This window comes from Pinus tabuliformis, chromosome 5_2, assembly GCF_031772625.1.
Source record: "Pinus tabuliformis cultivar Carrire ecotype Pingquan chromosome 5_2, CPIR1, whole genome shotgun sequence".
Lineage (NCBI taxonomy): Eukaryota > Viridiplantae > Streptophyta > Pinopsida > Pinales > Pinaceae > Pinus > Pinus tabuliformis.
Window position 1 is genome coordinate 570,475,447 of NC_142306.1, and position 9,147 is coordinate 570,484,593.

The window sequence follows — 9,147 nt, forward strand, 5'->3', positions numbered from 1 at the left end:
ACATTGTTAGTGAAATCTTCAAAGAAATCTCTCCTATGATTCATATGACAGGTTGCTCCTGAATCAAGCAACCAGTCATTTTTCGAAGAAGCAAGTGAAGCATTAAACAAATCTTCATTTACTCCAATATTACATTGTGCCTCAATATAGTGTGCAGATTCGGGTGCTTTACCTTTGTCTGAGTCATAAGTTTTACCTTTCTGCTGATTTCTTCTCTGCTCAACTTTGTCCCATGGTAGCTTGCATGTAGAAGCATCATGTGATCCATTTCGTTTGCAGCGAATGCAATGCAGATCTGCCTTTTCTGCTTGAGAATGTCTGCCCCCCCTGCCTCTGAAGTATCTTCCTCTTCCTCTTCGTCCACCTCTTCCTCTTGCAGAATCTTGAGCAGGATGCTTTTCTTTGTGAGCAAGGCAAACAGTCTCTTCAGAAGATTCAGGGATTGTTTTCTTTCCAAAGGCTTTCTCTCTTTCAGCAAACTTTTTCACAAGAGAGTCAAAGGTTATATCTTTAAGGTTTCCATTTGCTTGTAAAGACTCAAGATAATTGGAGTAGGTAGGATAGAGTGCTTTGAGAAAGGCAATAAGAGAGATATCCAGCTCAACCTTAGTGGATTTTATATCATGCATTATAGACTTTATTTCAGATGCAAGAGCAAGAGGATCATTATTTTTCAGTTCAAGAGTGAAGAGTTTAATCATGAGCTGAACAACTTCAAGTGCAGAATGTGTATCATAGAGTTCTTTCAGCTTTTGTATAGCTTCAAAAGCAGTGGAATAGCAGGAAATATGACGACTTACTTCCTCATTGACAGATGCTGCAATCAATGCAAAGGCTTTGCTGTTCTTGTTTTCCCAAATGGCGAGTTCTTTGTCTGATGTGGGTTGCACAGGGTCTCTGTCTTCTTCTCCGACACACACTCCTTTCCACAGCTCATTGTAGATGAGGGTGTGTTTCACCATCCGAGACCATTCAGAATAGTTCTCCTTGCCAGTGAGAACTATTCCGACCATAGAAATGATTGAATGCATTCTGTAAAAAAAAATATCTCTGCCAAAAACTTCTGTAAACAAAATCCTTTTGAGAAAAAAAATATCTCTGCCAAAAACTTCTGTAAAAATATCCTTATATCATAGCCTTATGCATTTTACTCTTCTTCTAACAGCATGTCATGAGCATTTCTTATATCACCATAACTTCCATAATATTATGTTCCTTCTAAAAGCAGAGGGCGCTCAACATAACATATATCATATCAGTGTTTTTTTTTTTTTTAAAAAGAAAAAGAAAGGGCGCTCATCATGTCATGTCACTGTTTTAAAAGGAGCACGCAGCATATGAAAACGTTGTTGTAACATCATGTCACTGTTTTAAAAAAGGAGCACTCAGCATATACCACATGATACCACATGAAAACGTTGCGGTAACATCATGTGCAGGAGCGGAACCTCTTCGATGTGATGAGCCGTGGAGCATCAGCCTTACGATCCTTGACCCACATATGCGACGGGAAATCAATAAAACGCAGGCCGCAGCTTCAACACAGTATGTCAAGTGTTATATATGAAACAATGTTATATACCAGACAGTGTAGGAGTCAGCATAGGAGCCAAACGCATCAAGTGTTATATATGAAACAATGTTATATACCAGACAACATCGGAGACAACGTATATATATACCAGCCTTATATATATGGAACAACGTGTTTATGGGACAGTGTAGGAGCCAAACATTGTGCGGGATATGATACCATAGGGCTTTGTTGCATAGTGGAGAGGAGTGCGCAGAGGTGGTTTAATACAATGCAACAGAAGGAGAGCGAGGGGACCGCAGGATAGTGAATACACTTGTGGGAGCCGAGGGGACCGCGTATAGCTCCATTCAACTGACCAAAAATTTCATGCATTCACCATATATGCCATTGACCATCAATCTTCTGCTTGATAATGAATTCTGATTATTGAAAGAACTTACCAAACGCCGCAAACACCTCCAAGTTTCGACCCAGCTTACAGTCTTTTAACGCTCATGTTCCATCTCTCTGCACCGAGGCTTCAACGAATTCAACTAAGACTTCGGCTATTGTTTGCAGGTCCGCTCCAAACAACTTCTATGAGAGTTACGCATTGAATGCAGATGGTCTGTCCAAACGTAGAGATAGAACCGTTTATTCAAATACAGAGGGCGCAGTCTCATGAGAGGTCAGTGTCAGAGAGCGCCAGGGCAGTCAGAGGCAGCGTAGAGAATTATGGTCAGAGGGGCAGCGGATTCAGGCAAAGGGAATCACGTCAGAGGGGCAGCGGATTCAGAGGCAGAGCCAGGTCAGGCCAGGGAATCACGCCAGAGCTGCTCTTAAGAGAGGAGTTACAACTAATTTAAGATACCTGAGCTCTGATACCATGTCAGGCTAGGGTAACTCCAGCAATGAGCGCAAGAAAACAATTAAATGAGAAAACACTGATTGATTGATTTATTCATTAGCCAGCACTTTATTTATACACATATAAAACAGATCAGTTCATCTTCTAGATGACTGTCCGACTTCACCTCATCCATTTCGGATTAGGTGTCAACAGTATGCATATGATCTGTGAATGCTTGTATTTGGGGATATGTAATAACAACTTTTGGTATCTCTACTGATTTTGGCCTGCGTGGACCATTTCTAATTGGCCCACTAGGTTTCTTCCCCTGATATGGTTGTTCCTCTAACACATTTTTTCCTTCACCTCGTTTTTCTCCAATCAGGTCTTGATTTCTAGCCCCACCTACTCCCTAGCTCAAGCCTTCTGAAAATTCAGTTGCATTTCTGAAACCTCCTCGAGACCCCTTCCCTTGGTCTGATACTATATTTCTATAGGAGGGAGCCTTGCTCCCTCCTCACCATCCTAGGTCATGATGATGCCTCCCGTAAAATGAAGCATTAAGTTAAATAAGAATAATAATAAAGCATAATGAGACTTTAATTTTAAAAAGTAATAAAAAGTAAAAATTAATAAAAATAATAAATCCATTCAATTCAATTTATTTTATTGTAATTTTGGTTTTATTAATAAAACTACAAACATTTTCTTAGATTAAAAACTGTATCATACCTCATATTAGAATAAATTTAAATAATAATGACTCATATTGATTATTAAGAAGATATAATTAATAAACATATTAAAAAATAATAAATTTAGTTAAAAAGTAAAAATATTTTCAATGTAATATATATGTTTGTGTGTTTAGTGAATTTTACATATAAATTAAAATATTAATTCATATTTATGGTCATTATATTTAGAACTTTATATTTAGATTTAATTAATAAGCATATAAAAACTTAATACTCACAATAAATTCCTTTTATAAATTAATTATGATTAATGTTGTGTTTCATTTAAAAAAAGAAATTAAAAAAATATAAACCATGTCAAAGAAAAATGTCAAACCTATATTATTATTATTATTATTATTATCCAATTTTAAGGTCACAGCCAAGCCAGACACCAAATTGGTATGAGACCCCCTTGTTTGTGGGACAAGGGACCCGCCTCCACGAAGCGATTTAACTGCTAAGTTTATGTAGGCATGCAACGTGAGTGGGCCTAATGGTTAAGATCATGTGTTCCCTCAGAGGTCACATGTTCAAAACCAGAGGGGGGTAGAGTCTGTTATATATATATATATATATATATATATATATATATGAGTTTTAATAAAACTAAAATTATGAATATTTTTATATATGGAAATGTGAAATTTATATAAATATAAATAATATTATTAAGAATCACATAGATACATCTTAATTCTTGTTAGGGTGGTTCGGGTAAACTTGACTCAATCAAGTTACCAATGGTTATCAAGCTCTAGGATTATGAGAACTCGTGGTTTTGCCCATGACATTCATCTCTAATGTAGATTATTTAAAACATAAAGATTCCATGTTAATTGGTCTTCAGGGACAATGGGATCACAACAATGATGTATTGATCAAAACTCGGTGAATATCAGAGTTTGAAAGAAGCTAGAAAATGTTAAAGTGTTACAACTTTTGTTTGGGCAAGTGTGGCTAGCATAGAGTGGAATGTCCAAAACCGAAGTTGGCATAAGAGCATTCCAGAATCCAATTTTGGTGGAGTTAGCATGTTGTGGTGCACTATATGAATGTGTGTTGTCAATAAAATATTGTATATGCACAACAAAAGGCTACGGTGATTGTGGAAAAAGTGAATGAAGCCCATTAGAAGGGTGCAAGATATGCTAATGAAAGATTGCAAATAACATTAGAATTCCAAGTCAAGTTATGGATCTACAAAGTTAGATGATATAACAAGAGATAGATAGGTGGCATAGACAAGAGGAAGAATGGAGATGGAGTCAATGGTATTTTAGGATATTGAAGGAGCTAGAGTGTGATGAGAGTCGTATTGGTGTGATAACACTAGTGGTGTATGAACACCCTAAGTATTTTGGTCTAAAGTATATGTGTTTCCCTAAGAAGTTGTAAGACCTATTTTTCAGGCATACATGTCGCGTAGGAGCATGGATTGTTTTAAGGCCTTAAGAATTTGATCAAGCATACATTTAGTATATTGGTGCACAGATTCAAGGAGGTAGACGTAATGGTATCCTAGTTTGGGGGGGGTGATGTGAGATCTTAGTTGAGATGGTTGATGAATGATTGGGAATAGGTTAATCTCCCCAAGTCAAGTTTAAGGGTGGATTATAAGGCTGGTTCAAGATTGAGAATAGCTTAATCTCCCCAAGTCAAGTTTAAGGGTAGATTGTTAGGGTGGTTCAAGTAAACTTGACACAATCAAATTACTAATGGTTTTTAAGCTCTAGTATTGTGAAAACCCATGGTTTTCCCCATGGTATTAATTTCTTTTGTAGCCTATTTAAAGGTATAATGACTTCATGTTAATTGGTCCTCATAGCCAATGGGATCTTAGCAACAATGTATTTAGACATGACCACTTCTCTTGGCGTTTCAGGTCCTAGCAATTCTGTATCTACCAAGCATCCAAAGGAATCAAATATACAGACGTACAGAAGTTTCCTCAAGTTTTGCATTCAAATTTGTTTTTGCATTGTGAAAATTTTGATCCCTCCAGACTCTTTATAAATCCAAAGGATTAATATACATAATAAATATTTATATATACAAAATTGATAATTATTCATCATACACACTTATATATTGTTTATTATTCATCCTAACCACTTATATATACAACATTGCTTATTTTTTTCTGAAGAAGAAAAAGAAAAATTACATTTTGCATATGTTGTAAGCATTCTAGATATATGCTCATGAAATTTAGCTAAGAAGGAAAAAAAATTAAAAATCTTACAACAAGAAATATAGAAAGTTAAGTGTGATAATGATCACTTAACTTCTCTTTTTTCCTTTTGTATTTTGCACTTTCTGCCATCCATCAGAGTTTGGTTCAACAAGAACCATTTCTAATTATCTTCTTATTTCCTTTTATGAGGCTTCTTTGTTTGAGTATGAACTCTCAAATACATGTGCTCTTTTTGTACCCCCATTTCCATCACATGTCTAAAACTCATCAGATTTCATGCCATTCTATATAAGTGTAAAAAAAATTGACTGTGCCACAAAATCCCCTTCTAGTTGGTTTCCATGTTGGATCAATGTATCCACTTATGCTTAGACTAGATGGCTCTCTAATGTATATTCTTTTTTTAGAGGTGAGGATCTGAAAAATTCCATCATTTTGGCTTCTTAGCCTACCTATTTTTGTTTTTTTTGTTCCCATTAACCTAAGGACATGTGTTTTGCATATGTCCTATTTGGAAACATATTCGACATAAAAAATGTCATGTTTTCATAATCTAAAACTTAAGACCACTGAATTTTTTGTATTTCAATATTATGTGATCTAGTGGACCTTTGAGAAGGTCTATCTCCATGTAAATTTTGGCAAAAGTAGAAATACCTTTCTCTGTTCTTTCAAGGTCCATCTTTTTTAATTTTCGTAGAGTATTTCCAATATCCTCTAGGACCTTATGGTGCTAGAAATGAAGAGGGAGGTTTGGGAGTCTCACCCATACTGACATAGTTAAACCACCATATTTTTGGCATCAAACTCATGGAATCATGGAGTAATGAAGAGTTCAACTCCAACCAAAAACCATGGCCCTTCATTTAGAACATTCTAAAAATATTTTTGTGTATCAAATCAAACAATGAAGAAACCTTTCGAACATAAATAAATGTCACAGTTGGGTGTCCAATAAGAGACAACCTGCTGATGTAATGTTTCAAGTTTAGGCCATAAGCCATTAAACTTGCAAATAACAACCTTGGAATGGAGGGAAGAGAAGAGGGAATTCACCTCTAAAAGATTAACTTCCATAGTTGATATTTATTTCATTTGTTCTATAATCTAGGGTTGTGCATTGTTTTGAAACTGAACTGTTGGGATAGAAGACTTCCCTTTTACTGCATCCTTGAATGAGAAAAATTTTCCATTTGGTATCGTAGGTCCTAAAGCTCCTCCACACAACCTCAAATTCAAAATTAAGGTTGAATTATTTTTGCATTGGAGGAGATTTCAACCTAAAATTGGGCTCCTAAGGAGAAATAATAAAATAATAGTTAAAATAATAAAATAAGAGTGATGAATTTTGGAGAGAAAAGAAGAAATCTATTTTTTTATTGTAATTTTGGCTTATATCCTTATAGGTTTACTCAAATTTCAAGTGTAGACACTATTCTACATTCAATGAGTTTCGCTTATGCATATTTCTAAGAAGACCCACATTGATAAATATTGAAAATACATTAAAAAGTATGTTCAACACACGTCTGTAATGTATTTTCATTTTTTTTAATCAATTTAGGTCTTCTCAGAAGTATGCATAATGGGTACTCATTGGAAAAGGAATTGAATTCCACACCCAACGAGTACCTACACTTGAAATTTGAGTAAACCTATAAAAAGGTAAGCTAAAAATACAATTAAAAAAGTAGTTTTAATTTTTATTTTCCCTCCAAAATATTTACATGTACCTTTTTTTGAATTTAAACGATTTTGATTGGTTTACATATTATGCACATGGAAATTTCATGGGAACTTTTATATTGGAATTTCCTCTAATGTTATTGTAGTCTTTAATCCGCGAAGAATCTTAAAACAAATTCCCTTCATATTGCAGACTTTGATATTTTCCTAGTACACCCCATTTATTCTCTAAGTTATTTTTTCAAATGTTGATAGAGTTTGATCTCCTTTTCAAGAAGGTAAAGATCTTCTACTAACATTCTTGATAAAAATCTAAAAATTGTTGTAATGCCTCTCTATCAGATATGCATACTACTCAAACCATGGAGAGTGGAACTCTTTATGGAGAAAGCTCACAATTGTGCACAGGGAAGGAAGCCATTGTCAACTCCATCGCCCATTAAATAGAGCTCGTTATAGATGTTAGGGAAGAGGAAATAGGTGAGACATAAAACATCCCTTTAGTGCACACCCATCACACCTGTCTCAAACAATACAAATCCCTACCAACACAAATAACATTTTAAATCTTAATCAAACTCCGAACCTTGACTATATACACAAAGTAGATAAGGGATTATGAAAAACATGTTATACTTTGATATTTGGAACTCATATATACTTGTTTAGGCTTTTTCTCTCAATGTTGTATGGAAAAACAATTTATCCACTTGAAACTATGTAGCCTACACCGTTAAAGTATAAAAAAAAAAAAAAAAAAAAAAAACAAAAAACAAAAACAGAAACAAAAAAAAAAAAAACAAAAAAAACTAATCTACACCTCTTTATTCTTCATACACATTTAAATATACAATAAAGAAACAACTCACCACTGAAGAACTAAAGAATAAGCAACCAAGAGGAGAACAAGTACCAACCATGGAAGTTAAAAAAATTTCACCATCAGGGGAATCTAACTTTATAAAAAAATATAATTAATTACGCCTATTTTGGAATAGGGCTTTGAAAATTTGAATTTAATTATCAATAATTATTAGGTGTATGGTAGAGATTTAATCTCCATATAATATTCTTCACAGTGTACATAAATCACAAATTAAGATTTATTTCCAAAGTAGTTATGTTTCTTTTCCTTCTAATTAAATTCAATAATTATAAAAAAAATGTCATATAAACAATTGTCATTTGAAATGAGTTATGGTTTTTTGAGTATATGGTATTGATAAGTCATGATATTTTAGAAACCTAAAATGTAAAATTAAATGAGGTGAATATTTAAATGTTGGTTATTAATTACTAACTCTCAACATTTTCCAACTATTTAACTATATAGCTACACTTGTAAAATAGCATAATACCATGAAATCTCATCTCAGAAAAATATATTCAATTGCATTTAAAATCAAAAGCATGGGTAAAGTACAACAACAATACCATGAAATCTCATCTCAAAAAAACATATTCAATTGTATTTAAAATCAAAAGGATGGCTAAAGTATAGGAACAATCACTCATATAAGTCATGCTCAAAGTGAAAATTTGAGATCAAAAAATATAATCTATGGTATCTATTTACAATATGTAATCCTAGTGATACAAAAAGTGATGACATGGCCACGATAATCCTAAGTCATACTACAACAACAACCATTGTTTTCTTTCGTTTCCTCATTTTTCCCAATGCAACCCATGTCAGGCAGTGTCCCTAGCCACGTAGCACCCGCTCTAGGCTTCCTATCCTCAAAAATTTTAGAGCCCAAAATTTTAAGATAAATTCGAGACAGTACCTTTGTAAATGCATCCTCCATGTTCGCATCATCTTTAGCCAAAGTCTCTATGAAACATAGGCCTTCTCTCTCGGCCAAATCCCTACCTTCTTTGGTGGAGACGCATCTCAAATCTTGGAGGTCGTCTTGTTCCCCACCAACATTATCACCAATGCAGAATCATTTTTATCCCTCAGCTCCTTCAGCTATCTCTCTGCATTCTCAAAGATTAGTTGACTGCTTATATCGTAGACCACTAATGCTCTCAATGATCCTCTCTAGTATGAATTTGTTATAGAACGAAATTTAATCATCTTCAGCAAATGGCAAAGGTCTAGGATTTGCTATCCACCTTGCCTTTATCAATCCTAATCAGTCAACTAGTTATCTTGGTA